The following is a 22,332-nucleotide window of genomic DNA, read 5'->3' as shown; positions in this document are numbered from 1 at the left end:
AGCATGACCATAAAAGGGTTAAATTTCAGCATGACCAACCACCTGTTAGGCCTATTCTTGACCCTCAGGATGCATCACATATGGCTAAAAATGTAGATGATCCAGTGGTGTTTGAGCCAGAAGATGTTGGGCAGCAAATTGAGGCTCCTGAAGGGTATTTGCAGCCACGAAAAAATGTTGAAAATGATGTTCAACAGCCCATTGTTGATGATTTTATCATGCCACCTGATGTAGACCCATTACCGGATAATGAGGATCATTGGGTGAGGCAATCTACTCGTCCAAGACGGATTGTGAGTAGATATGATCCCTCTTTGCATTACATTATGTTGACAGATGAGGGAGAGCCTCTTACGTATAAAGAGGCAAAGACGTGAGCACAGCGACAAGTGGGAGCTTGCTAAGCAGGAAGAGATTAAAGCTTTGCATGCTAATCATACTTGGGATTTGGTGGAATTGCCCAAAGGAAGGAAGGCTATTCCTAACAAATGGGTGTATAAAATCAAGACAGTTGATGCAAAACCCAAGTATAAGGCAAGGCTGGTTGCAAAGGGATATGTTCTAACCAAGGGCATAGACTTTCAGGAAGTGTTCTCTCCTGTAGTGAAGATGACCACTTTGCGTATATTGTTTGCCATACTGGCTGCCCTTGATTTGGAAATGGACCAAATGGATGTACATACCGCTTTCTTGCATGGTGATGTGGAGGAAGAGCTTTACATGAAGCAACCCGAGGGTTTTGTTATTCCTGGCAAGGAACATTTGGTATGTATGCTCAATAGAAGCTTATATGGGCTGAAACAATCATGTAGACAATGGTAAAAGAAGTTTGACCGCTTCATGCTCAAACATGGTTACAAAAGAAGCCATGCAGACCATTGTTTGTATACCAAACGTGACGAGGATGGTAGTCCTATCATTCTTGTTCTCTATGTGGATGATATGTTGATAGCTGCAAAGAAAAGAAGCACTGTTGATGCTCTTAAAGGGCAGCTGAAATCTGCATTTTCAATGAAAGACCTTGGGACATCTGAACACATACTTGGAGTAAGGGTTAGAAGGCAAAGGAACCAGCGCATATTGTATTTGTCGCAAGAAAAGTACATTGAAAAGGTGTTGGACAGATTTAACATGGCTGAAGCAAAGCCTCTTGGCGTGCCATTACAGCCATATGTCAAAATCTCCAAGGATGATTGCCCCAAGTCAAAGGAAGAAGCCAATGACATGCAAAGTGTGCCTTACGCTTCAGCTCGTGGTTCACTTATGTATGTTATAATCGCTACTAGGTCTGACATAGCCCATGCAGTGAGAGTTGTGATCTGGTTTATGGCTAATCCAGGCAGGTTGCATTGAGATGCAGTGAAGTCCATTATGAGGTACTTGAAAGGGACTAAAAACAAATGCCTATGCTATTGTAAAGGACCATTGGAGTTGAAGGGATTTTGTGACTCTGACATGGCAGGTGATGTGGATACACGGAAATCCACAAGTGGCTATGTGTTTACTCTTGCAGGAGGTGCTGTTTCATGGTATTCTAGATTGCAAAAGATCGTTGCATTGTCTACTACAAAGGTTGAATATATTTCAGCCACTGAGGCTTCCACAGAAGCCATTTGGTTAGCACGTCTATGCAGTGAGTTTGGTTTGCCTAACAAGGTACCTATGCTTGGTTGTGATAGCCAGAGTGCCATATGTCTAGCAAAGAATGCCATGTTTCATGCACGCACAAAGCATATCGATGTGCGGTATCACTTCATTCGCGAAGTGCTTGAGGATGGCCTTATCACATTGGTTAAGGTCCATACATCACAAAATCTAGCAAATGCTCTCACTAAGTGCTTACCCAAAGCACAACATCAGCTATGCATACAGATGGTGGGAGTCACGTAGTTAAAGGTGTCATTTATGCCTTTAAGTGGGATGTTGTTGGGTTAAAGGCCCAAATGACCCCTTTCATGTACATTTTTAAAGGTTACTAACCTTTGGCCAAGTTCAATGTAAGTTCACATTGAACTTGGCCACTAACTTAAAAATGGTCCTATACTTTAATAAAGAGAATGTGAGCCAATTTTCTCACTTACTTATTCTCCTCTACAAATCGAGTAGTGCTCTCTCTCTCTGCAACTTCGTTCCCTAGCGCCCCCTTCTCTGCTGGACATAACCACCTCTCCAAGCACAGCTCCTGCACATCTCCTCCTGCTCTATCACTTGCACACACTGCTACGTGCTCATCACCCACAAACAATAAGATTTCCATTAATGCTCTACTTTGATCAACTGGATCAATGATGCCCAATCCCCCCTTTGCCATTCAGCCTGTCTACCTGTCCGTCGACCGTTCTGGCCGTTCTAACCCCCACGTTCCGGTATGAGCTAACGTGCAGGAACGCCTGGCCGTTCCAAGATGTTCCCGACATGGCCATGTCTCGGACGCCGTTGTGGCGTTCCAGCCCCCTTAACCAGCGTTCCCCGGTAACTATGGTGAGAACTCTATTGCCTACGTAGGAAAAAACACTCTAAAGGAAGGTCCATAGTCCACTCCTTGTCGATAGAACCGTAGAAAGGAAAAGAGAAGGCTACCGATGCGTTTGGTGCCTCCCTCTTCGTGTTGGGAGTAGCACCACATGAACTAGTATGGGGGTCGGCTCATGAGGGCCCTTAATGTGAAACAGACGCGTGAGGGAATAGTCGAAGGCAGCTTAGCGTGGTTGTATATCAAAGCTTACCTCCCAATATACACAGCTCACGAGGTAGATGCTATGGTCATATGCACATTGAGGCCGGAGGATATTGTATTGAGAGAAACCCTCCTGAGAGACCTTTAAAGCTCCGTGTGTTGTGCGGTTGTCCCGTTGAGTTACGCGGACGATAAAGGCATAGTTATCATAAAGCATCGGGTTAGCTCTCATCAAACTTTCAGTTAGTTGCAAGATGATTGATTTTTTTTTTTTTTTTTGGTTGGTTGTATGGTTCATTGTTTTATAGGTGGATAGCTTGTACTCTGCGAATAACAGAAGGTTCAACATTTTGTTGTATAGAGCCATCGAAGATTCCTTCAGGATCTTATAGACTTTTCCAAAGGAAAAGTATGATAAATATTGTGCTTGCATAACACATTACAGGTATTCGAATGTGATTTATAGTTGGTATATTTTAAAATGCATTTTCTAATGCCTTTAATCTTTTGTTTGTGTTGTAGATATTTTCACTCTTAGTACATAGTAGATTGGAAGTCACAACGAACCCATGAGACATTGCCAGGAATCTCTTTAGTAATTGTCTTATCTTGAAAGTTTTGTGCGTCTTCTCCTCTATTGCCTGTAACTCGCTCATTCATGCTTCTAGGAACACTGGAGGAAAATTCTTGGCAGGCATGATGGACTGAAGTCATAACAGTTGGAAAAAGTTGGAATCCATCCAATCTGCTATATACTTAGAGTAAAAATATCTACAACACAAACAAAAGATTAAAAGCATTAAAAAAAGCATTCTAAAATAGACCAATTATAAACCACATTGGAGTGCCTGTAATATTCTATGCTGCAAGCCTAATATTTATCATAGTTTGTCTCTGGAAAAGTCCATAAGAGCCTGAAGGAATCTTCGGTGGCTTTATACAGCAAAACGTGGAACTCTCTGTTGTTTGCAGAGTACAAGCTATCCACCTACAAAACAATGGATCTTACAACTAACCAAAAACAAAAAAGTAGAATCAATGATATTGTAATTAATTAAAAGTTTGATGAAAGCTAACCTGATGTTTTATGATAACCATCCCTTTATCGTCCGCGTAACTCGATGGGACAACCACACAGTACACGGAGCTCTAAAGGTCTATGAGGAGGTTATCTCTCAATACAATATCTTCCGACCTCAATGTGCCTATGACCATAGCATCTAACTCCAATGAAGCTTGATGACTGGCCCTGAGGGAGCCCTCGTCGCCTTTAGTGCTCTCTTGCTGTTGGAATAGGTGTCCTTGTTGTAAGGATGTGTCATCCTAGATGGACTGTGTACGAGAAGGAGATACCTGGGGCATGAGGGGCTCAAAAGGATTGTGCCAGAACCACTTTTCCGGATCCCACTATAGCCGTGGGAGAGGTCGAGCTCAGTCTGTGTCTATTTTAGCTGGATCCGGATCAATGAGAGAAGCATCTGCAAACCACCTGAATTTGCTGATAAATGCATTTAGCAACTAGTGGCGACTCCTCTACCCTCTAAAACCTGTCCTTGTCTTGAACCTCAACGAAGAGACATCTGCCCTCCCCTCTACATGCTCTGATTGCAATCACAAGCTCTGGCCGAGTAAAAGCACCCATCCAGCCAGGGGTCTTATGCTCAAAATATATTACCACTCTTTAGAGAGTGCTGCTTGGATGCGCTCCCTCATGGTCTGGCCACCGCAAAAGTAGGTGGGCCTCTCAAGCTGAACCTCCTTTGGAAGCGTGCATCCCAACGTATGGCCATGCTTTGTGCGAAGCACGGGGTTCCTGATCAGTGGCTGTCGCTCTCTCCCCTCATGAGAAGTCGGCTGTCACTGAGAGAGGCCGGGGCGGAGAAGCTCCCAAGCTGGTAAGTTACCCAATGTATCCTCTCATCTTCTTCTCAGTCCTGATCCTCCTCATCCTTGTGAAGGTCCACCTAGTCTCAAGAGCCCAAGTGCCACCTATCGGGAGAGCTTTGGCCTGAATTTGCTGTAATAAGAGCTACTTCCAAGGCTTAGCGCATGGAAGGAACCCACAAACAATCAGATTCCCATTAATGCTCTACTCTGATCAGCTGGATCAATGATGCCCAATCCCCCCTTTGCCAAAGGGAGAGTGACAACTGACCAAGGCACGTTGGCTCGGGCTGGTTGACCATCCTGCCTTGATCATAGGAAGTTCGTGATCAGTTGTTGAACCTGGCTCTTGCAAGAACTCGAAAATATCTAGCACGAGGTAATGTACCACATAGTCCCCAAGCGAACCTGATTCGTGACCACTACCTGCCCTGACGGAGAGAGTTGTGCTTAGCTCCAGTACAGAAGCCTCTGAAGAAGCAGTGAAATCTGCTGCTCTAGTGACAAATGGAGCCTTACCTGGCATTCCAAGTATCTCAGTGCTACGCTAGGAGGGACTTAATGAAACCCTGTATCCGGAATTTAGGACAGTGGGAGAGTGGATGATCCAAAAAGCCACATTCTTGCACGAATCAATTAGCACTCTAGAGGCCCCACAAAAAACGTGTAAAGCTTGCTATGCCCTATGTTGATTGGCCTCTTGTCCATGCAAGTACAACCTAGTATCATCAACAAACCCCTGCACCCCACCTCCTCAGTTTTCAAGTACATGCTCAAAGTCTCTGCAAAGAAAAGAAAGAGGAAAGGGGTGAGGGGCATCCGTGCCGCATTGATCTCGTCAACTCAAAACTCGACTCGGCCCATGGCCTCATGCAATTAACACTTTTTTTTTCCGAGAAAAAGATTCTTCCATTGGTTAATAAAATTGCCCATAGGGCTACAAACCACCTCTACTGGAGAGGGCTACATCAAAACAAGGGGAGACTCTTCTAGTGAGTAACAAAATATGTACAATGGAGGCTAAATCACAAAATGGGAGGAGGAAATAGCCACACAAGTGGACAGTAGTTCTATCTGGGTGCACCCTAGTCCATGTGATGAAAGGCCTTGGGCACCAGAGTCGCAGGAAAGCCTCTCTGTGCTCTTGCATGCGGTCGGAGTTGCCCTAAAGTCTCTCGAACTGACCCTTGAGAACGTGAATGAGCTCCAAACAAAAGTCACGAATAGTCTCTACCGATAGAACATGGCGAGGCTCGAAGACACGGAAATAGCGGGCCCCCCAAATGAACCAGAGTGTCTGGCCACAGACGAGCTCCTAACACACCTCTCTCTCGCTGCACCACTCTTGGGGGGTAAGCTCTGTGGGAAGTTGAAGTGTAGGTCGACCCCTCTGGATCACTATCGTTGTGCTGGTAGAGGCTTGCTCAAAATGGAGCGCCGGGTCCGTGAGAGTGGACCAGGCTTAAACACCCCAAGTGTACTGTCACGCTGTGGAGAGAGGCATCAGTCGTAGAACTCGATGCCAAACGTGTTGTGCCATGGGGCAGTCCCACAGAGAGTGACGTTGACTCTCCAAAGGATAGCCATAGGCGGCACAGAGTGTCGAAAAGCCACTGTGTACTAGCGAGCTCCCAACTGCTGTAGCTCTGTGTGCAAGTAGCCACTGGAACAAAGTAACTCTCCTTGGCTGCCTGTAGTCCCACAATCGCTCCCAAAAACCCGACAAGAACTCAGTTGTGAGACTCTCCTCCTGTCAATGAATTGTTGCAGTAGGACGAGTCTCTCTCCATGCTGTCAGTATGTGGCGCCCCAGTCGAACTGTGTACAGGAAAAAGTGGATCCCAGGGTGATCTATTGAAGAGAAGGAGTCTCTCGAGAATCACTCTCTAGGGTTCCATTGTACTCGTGCCAGAGAGCAACTCTCCCAAGCCCAAAGCTGCCAGTGGCCTGTCTCAATATTTGTTGGGTCGTCAGGATCTATGATACAAGTCCCCCCACATATGCGCGCTACTGGTATCCTTTGAAAACAATACTCTTCAACCTGAGGAGTCTCTCTATAGAGACTCTGTGTAGGCGACCCTCTCCCTGAACCTCAAAGAACATGTGGGGTACGTACCCGGAGCAAGCACGAATTGCAATGAGGACCTCCAATCGCGTGAAGCCCCCCATCCATCTGGGAGTTGTTGTCTCTAGAGGGGTGAGCCACTCAGCTGGTAAAGCCTCTGTAATATCCTGGCACATGCTCTGCACCCCTCTCATGCCTCGTAGCTGGATGCTTTGAACCTCCTCGGGCAAATCTGAAAATTGAAGCCACTCGCTGAGATTGCGGGCTGGATCCTTTGCCATGGGACCCCAAGAAACATGAGGCCTACTACCAACTAGGTGGCCTCTCTAAGTGCTAACCATGAGGTTTTAAACAAGGAGATGTCTCAAGCGCTCCACCGTGCAAGTGGGCTGATGCTACTCTAGGCCACTTCTTAACTGCTCCCAAGACCTAAGCAAGCTCGCAGCAAACCGATACTCCAACCTCCTACTTAGACCAATTCTACGCATCTCTGTACAAATCCACTTGATCGAAATGATCCAAGGGCCTTCTGCATGAGGGGCTCAAGCTCGAAGCTTTTGAAGCAGCAACGCCTTCTAGGGCTCCTCCCCTGGAAGCAGTCCTCTGACCACAAACTTCTTAAGAAGGGCTTTTCTCTCTGTGTTGGGTCAATGATCCCCAGCCCCTCTTGAGAACCTGGTAATGTGATGACTTGCCAGGTTACTTTGGCTCGGGCTAACTGCATGTCGCGTCCTGACCAAAGAAAATTCTTGATCAGCCTCTCTAGCTGGCTGATAGAGCTTGAGAAGATCAAGCAAGACATGATGTACCAAATAGTAGCCAACAACACCTAGTTGGCCACTATAACTCTGCCTGCCAAGAGAGCCATGCCAAACTCCAACGAAGCAGTTTCCTCCTAATGGACGGGAGGAGGGGAGCAATTTGCTGCTCAGGGGATAAGTCCGAGCCAACCTGACAAACTAGATTACAGACTTGAGTCCTTGGGGAATCCACTTCAAACCTTCACCTGGCGACCAATCAGGCGTAGGAGCACTGTCAACCCAGAAAGCCACTGTCTTCCTCTAGTTGATCAGTGTTTTTGATGCGCAACAAAACACCTCAAGAGCCTGCTCACACCTGTGCAAATTGGCCTCCTGGCCCTCCAAGTGCAAGGTTGAGTTGTTATCAAACTTAGCGTCAAGTAGCTCGTCTCCCCTAAAAGGGAGCTCTAAACTACGCAAGCCAACCTGTTGTGAAGTAAAAAATCAACTCATTGCCTTTGTACAGAATAGGTGTCATTGCAGCAAGGCTGCGAGGGCCGAGGGTAAGTTGAAGGTGTTGGGGAGCGTTATTGGTTGGAGGAAAGTGGAGGAGGAAGGGGGCAACCCTGTTAAACTTACACCACTCTGTTACTTCACATAGGTCTAGGGCATACTTGTACAGCTAGTGTGTCTCTGGACTGGCCACCTTGTGCATATGCATTTTCTCTACATTGTCCGGGCACCCACCTTGTCTGGGCGCCCTCATATTTTTTTCATTTCTTGTTGGGTTGTGGGGGATTTTATCAGGCATTGCCCTACCTCTCCTTGGGCACCTATTTATGGGGCCAAGGGGGTACCCACTGCCATCATTTGATCATTGGACGGGTCTTCTGCTCTGGTAGTCGATCGCCCCCTCTTCCACATCTAGCGTTTGCGTTCTCTCTCTCTCTCTCTCTCTCTCTCTCTCTCTCTCTCTTTCGCGCACGCGCACTCTCACATGGTACCAGGCTCCAGCAGCTTCAGACTCTCTATGGGATCAACGCTTCTGCAAAGGTTCTTCTCCCAAGGGCTAGATCAGCTTGCGTTTTTGCAATAGCCAAAAAAACAGCCAGGGCTTTTGCAAATCTGCCTGCAAGAGGGGGTGGCGCCATCTTGTGGACAGCTTCCATCGTGAAGGAATGCTTTGCCACCTGCATTTTTGCAAGCAACCATCAGATCTGCTGTTTCTTCTGCCAGCGTGTCCCGTGCGCACTTCACTTACGCCACGTGGACACGCTTCTGCCATGGTTTAGCATCAGCCATAGCCTAGCTTAGGACTAAGCCTGGCACCTTGTGAGCCTCTAGCAGGACGTGCATGCCTAGGCGGTCGCAGCTGCATACCCTCTCTTGCACAGTCAGTTAGCACAAGCATTTTTCAGAGCATTGAACCCTTTTTGCCAAAGTACACATTTTTCACTTATTTATTAATAAGTGACTTCTGTTGGAAAAGTAGGTAGGGCAACTTGCTAAAGAGCTATAAAAGAAACCATTGGGCACTTAGTAGAGGCAGAAGAAGCAGGACACAGAAGGGCAGGCACCCATAGGTCCCAACGTTTTCTCAAGGATCAGCCCAACGTTTTCAGCCTCAGGCAATCAGCATTTTCAGCCACTACCACCAGCATTTTCAGTTTAGAGCCTTAGTCTCGCGAGAACCTGCATCCTCTCATTGCAGATCCTTGCCAGATACCCCATCTAGTACCATATCAGCCTAGCGTTTTCAGATTTAGCAGACCTCAGCCAACGTTTTGCAATTTCAGCCCAGATTAGCTAGCGTTATTGCATTTCAGCCCTAGCCCAGTGAAGTGGTTGCAGATTCAGGCTGTGGTATCGCCACAGTAGGAGATCCCAACAGAGCATCTAGCGTTTTCAATTTTCAGCCTTAACACTATCGTCGTCGACGCCATTGTCGTCATTGACGTAGAGCCCTATATTGCCGACGAGACTTTCGTCATCGTCATCGCAGATCCCTATCTTGACGACGACACCTCGTCATCGTCATCGCAGTCCCGGACTTAACGACGACACCATCGTCATCGTCGCCATCGTCATAGTTACCATCGTCATCGTCGTCGACATAGACCAGCAGTACCCGTCGACGACATCACCGTCTTCGACACAAAACCGTCATTGACTTCACCGTCGTCGACTTCATCGTCGTCGACAAAGACCCTTAGTACCTCGTCGTTGACCTTCCCGTCTTTGACATTGAACCCGCAGTTGCCGTCGTCAACATCATCGTCATCGAAATAGACCCATCAGTAACTCGTCATCGACATCATCGTCATTGACATAGAACCTCAGTACCTTAGTACCCCTTCAATACCTCAGTACGCAGTCCCCAACCTCAGTAGCATCAGTATCCATTAACATCAGCATCATTGTAGTAGCATTTGTTCAAGAATAAAGACAGTACTTGCTCTGGCAACAGAGCAAGGGGGCCCTTGAGGGTTTGGACCCGACTTCCTTGTGTTGTCTCTTTTCTCTCCCTTGTCCTGTCTTTTTTTTAGTTTGATTCAGTTCTTTCAAGTGAAGTAAAGAGACCCTTGTGTTTGTGCGCGGAGTACTAGATCTGAGCAAAATCCTTATTCTCTTCCGCTGCACCTGACACAACACTACACTTTCTGGGCAATTTTGTCCCCTAAAAACCCCTCCACATCAGCGTTTTTGCTGCCTCCTGCGTTTCGGGGGAGCACTTGCGTTTTTTGGGATCTGCTCCGTTTTCAGCATGGAGGGGTAGCGCTCAGCTTCTCACTTACTGGATCTTGCTTTCCACACCGGCTTGGCATCTGGTGCCTTGCCGGCCCTTATCCTCTCTGTTTCCTTCAAATCTCAACCATATACACATGCTGTTTTTTCTTTGTTTTCAGCCCTCCGATGGCTGTGCTCTGTCACATGCACATCTAACCCTATGTGCATGTGGACAAACTACTTGAGGTCTAGGGTTCAGGTCAACTTAGGAAGTGTTCTGGCACCTTTGTGAGCCTGTGTGCAGGCCGTGCATGTCTAGGCACTTAGAGTAGTTGCATATCCTGTGGTTGCACACAACATGATCATCAGCAGGACATTCATTACCCATCATGAGCAAAATAGAACCCATTTTCCCCAATTATTCATTTTTCACTTATTATTTAATAAATGACTTTTTGTTGGAAAACTGGGTAGGGCAAATTTGCTAAGTATCTATAAAAGAAACCTAGCGCTAGCACTTTCTTGCAAAAGAGGCAGCAGAAGTTCCAGCAACTTGCAGTGCACCTTCTGAGCAAGATCGGCAAGAGACCTAGCGTTTCCAGCCTGCAGAGCAGATAGCGTTTTTGGCTACAGATCAGCCTAGCGTTTTCTGCTACAGATCAGCCCTGTGTTTTCTGCTACAGATTCAGCCTAGCGTTTTCAGCAGATAGCAATCAACCTTGGTGTTTTTGCTATAGATCACCTGTTGTTTTTCAGTTGCATACCTTGCCTAGCGTTTTGCAGTTTCAGGCGTCATATCAGTCCCAATGCATCAGCGTTTTCAGTTTCAGTACTTGAGACATTTTCAGCGTTTTCAGTTTTTAGTACATTGAAGCATTCATTTGTATGTTGTGAAGGGAAGGGGTGAGGGGGTTTGCATTATATAGGCCCTTGAGGCTTGCTCACTTTGAAACAAAATCCAACGTCTAGAAATCTGCTCGTTTTTAACTGTTTGGCCGAAAAAATGACAGTTGCCTTGAATTTGGGTGTTCAGCTTGCCTGCCTATTCGTCGACCGTTCTGGCCATTCAAGCCTCCACGTTCCGGTATGAGCTAACGTGCCGGAACGCCTAGCCGTTCCAAGACGTTCCCCGCAATGGCCATGTCTCGGAATGCCGTTCTGGCGTTCCAACCCCCTTAACCAGCGTTCCCCGGTAACCATGGTGAGAACTCTATTGCCTACGTAGGGAAAAACACTCTAAAGGAAGGTCCATAGTCCACTCCTTGTCGCTAGAGCCCGTAGAAAGGAAAAGAGAAGGCTATTGATTCGTTTGGTGCCTCCCTCCTCGTGTTGGGAGTAGCACCACATGAACTTGTATGGGGGCCGGCTCATGAGGGCCTTCAATGTAAAACAGTCGCGTGAGGGAATAGTCAGGCAGCTTAGCGTGGTTGTATATCAAAGCTTACCTCCCAATATACACAGCTCACGAACTAGATGCTATGGTCATATTCACATTGAGGTCGGAGGATATTGTATTGAGAGAAACCTTCGTGAGAGACCTTCAAAGCTTCGTGTATATTGTGCGGTTGTCTCGTTGAGTTAGGCGGACGATAAAGGCATAGTTATCATTAAGCATCGGGTTAGCTCTCATCAAACTTTCAGTTAGTTGTAAGATGATTGATTTTTCTTTTTGTTTTTGGTTGGTTGTATGGTTCATTGTTTTATGGGTGGATAGCTTGTACTCTGTGAATAACGGAAAGTTCAGCATTTTGTTGTATAGAGTCATCGAGGATTCCTTCAGGATCTTATAGACTTTTCCAAAGGAAGAGTATGATAAATATTGTGCTTGCATAACACATTAGAGGTACTCGAGTGTGATTTATAGTTGGTATATTTTAAAATGCATTTTTTAATGTTTTTAATCTTTTGTTTGTGTTGCAGATATTTTTACTCTTAGTACATAGCAGATTGGAAGTTACAAGGAACCCATGAGACATTGCCAATAATGTCTTTAGTAATTGTCTTATCTTGAAAGTTTTGTACGTCTTCTCCTCTACTGCCTGTAACTCGCTCATTTACGCTTCTAGGAACGTTGGAGGAAAATTCTTGCCAGGCACGATGAACTGAAGCCATAACAGTTGGAAAAAGTTGGAACCCATCCAATCTGCTATATACTTAGAGTAAAAATATCTACAACACAAACAAAAGATTAAAGGCATTAAAAAAAGAATTCTAAACTAGACCAATTATAAACCACATTGGAGTGCCTGTAATGTTCTATGCTGCAAGCACAATATTTATCATAGTCTGCCTCTGGAAAAGTCCATAAGAGCTTGAAGGAATCTTCGGTGGCTTTATACAGCAAAACGTGGAACTTTCTGTTGTTTGCAAAGTACAAGCAATCCACCTACAAAACAATGGATCGTACAACTAACCAAAAACAAAAAAGTAGAATCAATGATATTGTAATTAATTAAAAGTTTGATGAAAGCTAACCTGACGTTTTATGATAACTATCCCTTTATCGCCCGCGTAACTCGATGGGACAACCACACAGTACACGGAGCTCTAAGGTCTATGAGGAGGGTATCTCTCAGTACAATATCCTCCGAACTCAATGTGCCTATGACCATAGCATCTAACTCCAATGAAGCTTGATGACTGGCCCTGAGGGAGCCCCTGTCGCCTTTAGTGCTCTTTTGCTGTTGGAATGGGTGTCCTTGTAAGGATGTGTCATCTGAGATGGATTGTCTACGGGAAGGAGATACCTGGGGCATGAGGGGCTCAAAAGGATTTTGCCACAACCACTTTCCCAGATCCCGCTATAGCCGTGGGAGAGGTCGAGCTCAGTCTGTGTCTATTTTAGCTGGATCCGGATCAATGAGAGAAGCATCTGCAACCACCTGAATGTGCTGATAAATGCATTTAGCAACCAGTGGCGACTACTCTACTCTCTAAAACCTGCCCTCGTCTTGAACCTCAACGAAGAGACATCGGCCCTCCCCTCTACATGCTCTGATTGCAATCACAAGCTCTGGCCGAGTAAAAGCACCCATCCAGCCAGGGGTCTCATGCTCAAAATATATTACCACTCTATAGAGAGTGCTCCTTGGATGCGCTCCCTCATGGTCTGGCCACCGCAAAAGTAGCTGGGCCTCTCAAGCTGAACCTCCCTTGGAAGAGTGCATCCTAACGTATGGCCATGCTTTGTGCGAAGAACGGGGTTCTTGATCAGTGGCTGTCGCTCTCTCACCTCGTGAGAAGTTGGCTGTCACTGAGAGAGGCCGGGGCGGAGAAGCTCCCAAGCTGGTAAGATACTCAATGTATCCTCTCATCTTCTTCCCAGTCTTGATCCTCCTCATCTTTGTGAAGATCCACCTAGTCTCAAGAGCCCAAGTGCCACCTGTCGGGAGAGCTTTGGCCTGAATTTGCTGTAATCAGAGCTACTTCCAAGTCTTAGCGCATGGAAGGAACCCACAAACAATAAGATTCCCATTAATGCTCTACTCTGATCAGCTGGATCAATGATGCCCAATCCCCCCTTTGCCAAAGGGAGATTGACAACTGACCAAGGCACGTTGGCTCGGGCTGGTTGACCATCCTGCCTTGACCATAGCAAGTTCGTGATCAGTTGTTGAACCTGGCTCTTGCAAGAACTCGAAAAGATCTAGCACGAGGTAATGTACCACATAGACCCCAAGCGAACCTGATTCGTGACCACTTCCTGCCCTGATGGAGAGAGTTGTGCTTAGCTCCAGTACAGAAGCTTCTGAAGAAGCAGTGAAATCTGCTGCTCTAGTGACAAATGGAGCCTTACCTGGCATTCCAAGTATCTCTGTGCTACGCTAGGAGGGACTTAATGAAACCCTGTATCTGGAATTTAGGACAATGGGAGAGTGGATGATCCAAAAAGCCACATTCTTGCACCAATCAATTAGCACTCTAGAGGCCCGACGAAAAACCTGTAAATCTTGCTATGGCCTATGTCAATTGGCCTCTTGTCCATGCAAGTACAACCTAGTATCATCAACAAATTCAGAATCTAGTAGATCCTCTCCCTGCACTCCACCTCCTCAGTTTTCAAGTACATGCTCAGAGTCTGTGCAAAGAAAAGAAAGAGGAAAGGAGTGAGGGGCATCCGTGCCGCATTGATGTCGTCAACTCAAAACTCGACTCGGCCCATGGCCTCATGCAATTAACACTTTTTTTTTTCGAGAAAAAGATCCTTCCATTGGTTAATAAAATTGCCCATACGGCTACAAACCACCTCTACTGGAGAGGGCTACGTCAAAACAAGGGGAAACTCTTCTAGTGATTAACAAAATATGTACAATGGAGGCTAAATCGCAAAATGGGAGGAGGTAAGAGGCACACAAGTGGACGGTAGTGCTATCTGGGTGCACCCTAGTCCATGTGATGAAAGGCCTTGGGCACCAGAGTCGCAGGAAAGCCTCTCTGTGCTTTTGCATGCGGTCGGGGCTTCCCTAAAGTCTCTCGAACTGACCCTTGAGAGTGTGAATGAGCTCCAACCAAAAGTCACGAATAGTCGCTACTGATGGAACATGGTGAGCCTCGAAGACACGAAAATGGCGGGGCCGCCACATGAACCAGAGTGTCTGGCCACAAACGAGCTCCTAACATACCTCTCTCTCGCTGCACCACTCCTGGAGGGAAGCTGAAGTGTAGGGCGATCCCTCTGGATCATTATCGTTGTGCTGGTGGAGGCTTGCTCAAAATGGAGCGCCGGGCCCATGAGAGTGGACGAGACTGCAACACCCCAAGTGTACTGTCGCGCTGTGGAGAGAGGCATTAGTCGTAGAACTCGATGCCAAACCTGCTGTGCCATGGGGCAGTCCCACAGAGAGTGACGCTGACTCTCCAAAAGATGGCCACAGGCGACACAGAATGTCGAAAAGCCACTGTGTACTAGCGAGCTCCCAACTGTTGTAGCTCTGTGTGCAACTAGCCACTGGATCAAAGTAACAATCGCTCCCAAAAACCTGATAAGAACTCAGCTGTGAGACTCTCCTCCTGCCAATGAAGTGTTGCAGTAGGACCAGTGTCTCTCCATGCTGTCAGTATGTGGCGCCCCATTCGAACTGTGTACAGGAAAAAGGGGATCCCAGGGTGATTGATTGAAGAGAAGGGGTCTCTCCAGAATCACTCTCTAGGGTTCCACTGTACTCGTGCCAGAGAGCAACTCTCCCAAGCCCAAAGCCGCTAGTGGCTTGTCTCAAGATTTGTTGGGTCGTCAGGATTTATGATACAAGCCCCCCCACATATGCGCGCTACTGGTATCCTCTGAAAACAACACTCTGCAACCAACTTGAGGAGTCTCTATAGAGACTCTGTGTAGGCGACCCTCTCCTTGAACCTCAAAGAACATGTGGGGTACAAACGCGGAGCAAGCACAAATTGCAATGAGGACCTCCAATCGCGTGAAGGCCCCCATCCATCTGGGAGTTGTTGTCTCTAGAGGGGTGAGCCACTCAGCTGGTAAAGCCTCTGTAATATCCTGGCACATGCTCTGCACCCCTCTCATGCCTCGTAGCTGGAGCCTCTCTAAGTGCTAACCATGAGGTTTCAAACAAGGAGCTGTCTCAAGCGCTCCTCCGTGCAAGTGGGCTGATGCTGCTCTAGGCCACTTCTTAATTGCTCCCAAGACCTAAGCAAGCTCGCAGCAAACCGATACTCCAACCTCCTACTTAGACCAATTCTATGCATCTCTGTACAAATCCACTTGATCCAAGGGATCCAAGGGCCTTCTGCATGAGGGGCTCAAGCTCGAAGCTTTTGAAGCAGCAACGCCTTCTAGGGCTCCTCCCCTGGAAGCGGTTCTCTGACCACAAACTTCCCAAGAAGGGCTTTTCTCTCTTTGCTGGGTTAATGATCCCTAGCCCCTCTTGAGAACCTGGTAATGTGATGACTTGCCACGTTACTTTGGCCTGGGCTAACTGCGTGTCGCGTCCTGACCAAAGAAGATTCTTGATCAGCCTCTCTAGCTGGCTGATAGAGGAGCTCGAGAAGATCAAGCAAGACATGATGTACCAAATAGTAGCCAACAACACCTAGTTGGCCACTACAACTCTGCCTGCCAACAGAGCCATGCCAAACTCCAACGAAGCAGTTTCCTCCTAATGGACGGGAGGAGGGGAGCAATTTGCTGCTCAGGGGACAAGTCCAAGCCAACCTGACAAACCAGATTACAGACTTAAGTCCCTGGGGGAATCCACTTCAAACCTTCACCTGGCGACCAAACAGGCATAGGAGCACTGTCAACCCAGAAAGCCACTGTCTTCCTCTAGTTGATCAATGCTTCTGATGCACAACAAAACACCTCAAGAGCCTGCTCACACCTGTGCAAATGGGCCACCTGGCCCTCCAAGTACAAGGTTGAGTTGTTATCAAACTCAGCGTCAAGTAGCTCGTCTCCCCTAAAAGGGAGCTCTAAACTACACAAGCCAACCTGTTGTGAAGGCAAAAATCAACTCATCGCCTCTGCATAGGAGGAAGTGGGAAACCCTGTTAGACTTACACCACTCTGTTGCTTCACATAGGTCAAGGGAATACTTGTACGGCTAGTGTGTGCTGGGCTGGCCACCTTGTGCATATGCATTTTCTCTGCATTGTCCGGGCACCCACCTTGTCTGGGCGCCCTCATATTTCATTTATTTCTTGTTGGGTTGTGGGGGATTTTATCAGGCATTGCCCTACCTCCCCTAGGGCACCTATTTATGGGGCCAAGGGGGTACCCACTTCCATCATCTGATCATTGTACGGGTCTTCTGCTATGGTAGTCATGGGGGGTTGATCACCCCCTCTTCCACATCTAGCGTTTGCGTTCTCTCTCTCTCTCTCTCTGTGTCTCTCTCTCTCTCTCTCTGTCTCTCTCCCCCCACGCACGTGCACTCTCACATGGTACCAGCAGCTTCAGACTCTCCATGGGATCAACGCTTATGCAAAGGTTCTTCTCCCAAGGGCTGGATCAGCTAGCGTTTTTGCAATAGCCAAGAAAACAGCCAGGGTTTTTGCAAATCTGTTTGCAAGAGGGGGTGGCTCCATCTTGTGGACAGCTTCCATCGTGAAGGAATGCTTTGCCACCTGCGTTTTTGCAAGCAACCATCAGATTTGCTGTTTTTTTTGCCAGCGTGTCACGTGCGCATTTCACTTACGCCATGTGGACACGCTTCTGCCATGGTTTAGCATCAGTCATAGCCTAGCTTAGGATTGAGCGTGGCACCTTGTGAGCCTCTAGCAGGACATGCATGCCCAGGCCGGTCGCAGCTGCATACCCTCTCTTGCACAGTCAGTTAGCAAGAGCATTTTTCAGAGCATTGAACCCTTTTTGCCAAAGTACACATTTTCCACTTATTTATTAATAAGTGACTTCTGTTGGAAAAGTATGTAGGGAAAATTGCTAAAGAGCTATAAAAGAAACCATTCGGCACTCAGTAGAAGTAGAAGGAGGACACAGAAGGGCAGGCACCCGCAGTAGAGCAGGTAGGCACCCATAGGTCCCAACGTTTTCTCAAGGATCAGCCCAACGTTTTCAGCCTCAAGCAATCAGCATTTTCAGCCACTACCACCAGCATTTTCAGTTTCAAGCCTTAGCCTCGCGAGAACCCGCATCCTCTCATTGCAGATCCTCGCCAGATACCCCATCTAGTACCAGATCAGCCTAGCGATTTCAGATTTAGCAGACCTCAGCCAACGTTTTGCAATTTCAGCCCAGATTAGCTAGCGTTATTGCATTTCAGCACTATCCTGGTGAAGCGGTTGCAGATCCAGGCCGCGGTACCGCCACAGTAGTAGATCCCAATAGAGCATCTAGCGTTTTCAATTTTCAGCCTTGACGTTGTCGTCGCCGACACCATCATCGTCCTCGACGTAGATTCCTATCTTGCCGATGACAATTTCGTCATCGTCATCGCAGATCCCTATCTTGACGACGACACCTTCGTCATCGTCATCGCAGTCCCGGACTTAACGACGACACCATCGTCATCGTCACAGTTACCATCGTTGTCATCGTCAACATCATCGTGGTCGACATAGACCAGCAGTACCTGTTGAGTCATCACCGTCTTCGACACAAAACCGTCGTTGACTTTACCATCGTCGACTTTACCATCGTCGACTTCATCGTCGTCGATAAAGACCCTTAGTACCTCGTCGTTGACTTCATCGTCTTCGACATAGACCTGGTCGTCGACCTCCCCGTCTTTGACATTGAACTCGCAGTTGCCGTCGTCGACATCATCGTCATTGAAATAGACCCATCAGTAACTCGTCATCGACATCATCGTCAATGACATAGAACCTCAGTACCTTAGTACCCCTTCAATACCTCAGTACCCAGTCCCCAACATCAGTAGCATCAATACCCATTAGCATCAACATCATTGTAGTAGCATTTGTTCAAGAATAAAGAAAGTACTTGCTCTCGCAACAGAGCAAGGGGGCCCTTGAGGGTTTGGACCCGACTTCCTTGTGTCGTCTCTTTTCTCTCTCTTGTCCTGTCTTTTTTTAGTTTGATTCAGTTCTTTCAAGTGAAGTAAAGAGACCCTTGTGTTTGTGTGCGGAGTACTAGATCCGACCAACATCCTTATTCTCTGCCGTTGCACCTGACACAACACTACACTTTCTGGGCAATTTCATTGCCTGAAAACCCCTCCACATCAGCGTTTTTGCTGCCTCGTGCGTTTTGGGGGAGCAATTGTGTGTTTTGGGATCTGCTCCGTTTTCAGCATGGAGGGGCAGCGCTCAACTTCTCACTTACTGGATCTTGCTTTCCACACCGGCTTGGCATCTGGTGCCTTGTCGGCTCGTATCCTCTCCGTTTCCTTCAAATCTCAACCAAATACACATGCTGTTTTTTCTTTGTTTTCAGCCCTCCGACGGCTGTGCTCTGTCACATGCACATCTAACCCTATGTGCATGTGGACAAGCTACTTCATGTCTAGGGTTCAGGTCAACTTAGGAAGTGTTCTGGCACCTTTGTGAGCTTGTGCGCAGGTCCTTCATGTCTAGGCACTTAGAGTAGTTGCATATCCTGTGGTTGCACGCAGCATGATCATCAGCAAGACATTCATTACCCATCATGAGCAAAATAGAACCCGTTTTCCCCAATTATTCATTTTTCACTTATTATTTAATAAATGACTTTTTGTTGGAAAATTGGGTAGGGCAAATTTGCTAAGTATCTATAAAAGAAACCTAGCGCTAGCACTTTCTGGCATAAGAGGCAGCAGAAGTTCCAACAACTTGCAATGCATCTTCTCAGCAAGATCGGCAAGAGACCTAGCGTTTCCAGCTAGCAGAGCAGATAGCGTTTTTGGCTACAGATCAGCCTAGCGTTTTCTGCTACAGATCAGCCCTGTGTTTTCTGCTACAGATTCAGCCTAGCATTTTCAGCAGATAGCAATCAACCTTGGCGTTTTTGCTATAGATCACCTGGTGTTTTTCAGTTGCATACCTTGCCTAGTGTTTTGCAGTTTCAGGCGTCATATCAGTCCCAGTGCATCAACGTTTTCAGTTTTCAATACTTGAGACACAGCAGATCAGCCCCTAGCCTCGCAGATCTCACCTACCCGCAGCAGATCCTCGCCGTACCGTCAAGTCAACCGGCATTTTCAGATACAGCCCGCTGTTCACAGATTTCAGCTTCTACGTTTTCAGTGCATCGTCGTTGCGTCGTCGCCATCGCCGTCCTCACCGACGCAGTGTCAGTATTCAGCAGAAAGTCAGAAGATTGCAGATTTCAGATTTTCAGCCCTAGCATTTTCAGAATTCAGCCCGTCCTCGTCGTCGTAGTCATCATTGTCGTCGACATCGTCGGCAAGTCCATTGCATCTAGACCATTGTACTCGATTTGTGCAATCGACCTCTCGCCATAGAGAGGGGGGACCCTTGGAGGAGGGTTTGAGAACTGTCAGGTGTCGTATTCTTCTCTCTCTCTCTCTCTCTCATAGTCTCAACACCTTCATTCACAATAGCATTCACTTTGTTTGTGATCATTTCACTCTCTCACTAAAGAAACGGAAGGCTCTCCCTTCCGTAAGTAAAAGGAACCCTTTAGCATAGTTCGGAGCACTCATCTTGAGCAAGATCAACATTCACTTCCGCTGCACCTTACATTGGTATTAGAGCTTTGACAGTGTTCTGTATCACTCAAGGAAAGAGCCACAAGAAATTTTTTGCTTGTTGCGGTCACGCGTAACCCAAGTCCACTTGGGCGTGTCAATTCCTTATCGTGTTTTTGAAGAGTGACAGGTAACCCAAGAAAGAAGCGCTTGTCCAGCCTCCCCTAGTTCCTCTTTTTACTCATTAAGAGCGGACCGTGCACTTAGCGGCCGGCCAATCGACGTGAGGTGGGAAAAAAACAACTTTGGTGTGAGCGCACAAAGTACATCTCTCTACTCGAGTATGTGACGAGGCCATGGATAGATCTCTTCCTTGTATCGCTCTACCCGTCCGCAATGAGGGAATCGCCATGTTTTGCCAAAAGCCGTTGAATATTGAGTGTTGCTTTCTCCACGATCTCCTTCTCTGAATCAAGCAAAACAGTTAGGAGAGCCTGTGAAGATGGCACATAGCCGGTGCCGTACTCTTCTATTCGTTGCATCATAACTTTCCAGTACTCCAACCTATTTCGATCACGCATAGAAGAGATTAGTATGATTATTCATTGTTTAAACTTTAGAGAGCATAGTGGTGGAAACGGCGATAACGGAAGAAATGAGAGAGAAGATCGATAAAATATACCTCGCTGCAACAAATGGGATATGGCTGTGATAGAAAACTCGGGCCACGGCGGCATCCACCTCTTCCTTCTTCTTTGGGTCCCAAGAGGTGGCAAGGGTCCTTTGGCGACGAATCGGACCTGATGAAGATCCACCGGCACCGACACCGACACGTGGTAGAGAAGGAGGAGGGAAAATGAGGGTCTTCGGGTCTATACCTTTGCGTGCGGGCTTTGATTTATGATTGAATTGCGGATCCTTTTCCTCAAGCTTCTTCTTCTCGACGCTGATGTTAGTGCAAAATTTCACCTCATGTCCCTGCATTCGAAGAAAGTGTGCCCTCACTTTGTCACGCCCCCCTTTCCACGTGTAACAGCATAACTTGCATTCCCATGGACGAGAACCTCCCGCTGCCGACAAGGTGCCCTCCGAGGTCACTTCATCCCACCACGACCATTCCTTCGCCTTTTGAGTGTTGCCTGCTTGAACGGAAGGGGTTGACCGAGAAGAAGAGGCCATGGATGATGTGTGTGTGTGAGAGAGAGAGAGAGAGAGAGAGAGAGAGAGAGAGAGAGAGAGAGAGAGAGAGAGAGAGAGAGAGAGCTTGAGCTTGAGCGGCGAGCCATGTAGCAATGAGAGCTTCTTGAAACTTCTAGGCGAATGTGTATCATGTAGGCTTGAGCCCTGAGAGCTCGAGACTCGAGAGAGATAGAGGTAGGAAGAGTTAAGACTCAAGAGGGAGAGAGAGAGAGAGCTTGAGCATTGAGGGAGAGAGGGGGAGAGAGGGAGAGAGACTTGAGAGAGAGGGTAGAGGTTAGAAGTGTAGAACAATGCAATGGTACATTGAAGCATTCATTCGTATGTTGTGAAGGGAAGGGGTGAGGGGGTTTGCATTATATAGGCCCTTGAGACTTGCTCACTTTGAAACAAAATCCAACGTCTAGAAATCTGCTCGTTTTTGACTGTTGGCCAAAAAAATGACAGTTGACTTGAATCTGGCCGTTGAGCCTGCCTGCCTGTCTCCCGACCGTTCCGGCGGTTCCAGCCCCTGCGTTTCGGTATGAGCTAACGTGCCGGAACACCTGGCCGTTCCAAGACGTTCCCCACCATGGCCATGCCCCGGAACGCTGTTCTGGGGTTCCAGCCTCGTTAACCAGCGTTCCCCGGTGAGAACTCTATTGCCTACGTAGAGAAAAACACTCTAAAGGAAGGTCCATAGTCCACTCCTTGTTGCTAGAGCCGTAGAAAGGAAAAGAGAAGGCTACTAATGCGTTTGGTGCCTCCCTCCTCGTGTTGAGAGTAGCAAGCACCACATCAACTTGTATGGGGGTACGGCTTATGAGGGCCCTCAATGTAAAACAGACGCGTGAGGGAATACTCGAAAGGCAGCTTAGCGTGGTTGTATATCAAAGCTTACCTCCCAATATACACAGCTCACGAGCTAGATGCTATGGTCATATGCACATTGAGGTCGGAGGATATTGTATTGAGAGAAACCCTCCTGAGAGACCTTCAAAG

General features: G+C 47.4%; 1 long non-coding RNA gene across 6 annotated transcripts in view; it reads left to right on the top strand.

Annotated features, from left to right (window-relative positions):
* The first annotated feature begins 4,343 nt into the window (after window positions 1–4,343).
* LOC147452139 (uncharacterized) overlaps window positions 4,344–22,332 on the top strand; it is a 69,431-nt gene continuing 51,442 nt past the window's right edge. For 2 of the 6 annotated variants that reach the window (XR_015188866.1, XR_015188871.1), the window contains exon 1: window positions 13,228–13,381. This is a non-coding gene — a long non-coding RNA (uncharacterized LOC147452139). Of the gene's footprint in view, window positions 4,573–13,227; window positions 13,382–22,332 lie in introns of those variants that run through there. The other 4 variants (XR_015188868.1, XR_015188867.1, XR_015188869.1 and 1 more) reach the window with 4 other exon arrangements.

This window comes from Adiantum capillus-veneris, chromosome 8, assembly GCF_014529385.1.
Source record: "Adiantum capillus-veneris isolate H3 chromosome 8, ASM1452938v2, whole genome shotgun sequence".
In the NCBI taxonomy this organism is placed as follows: Eukaryota; Viridiplantae; Streptophyta; class Polypodiopsida; order Polypodiales; family Pteridaceae; genus Adiantum; species Adiantum capillus-veneris.
The sequence above is the reverse complement of the archived record's forward strand: the minus strand, read 5'-3'. Positions and strand labels throughout refer to the sequence as shown.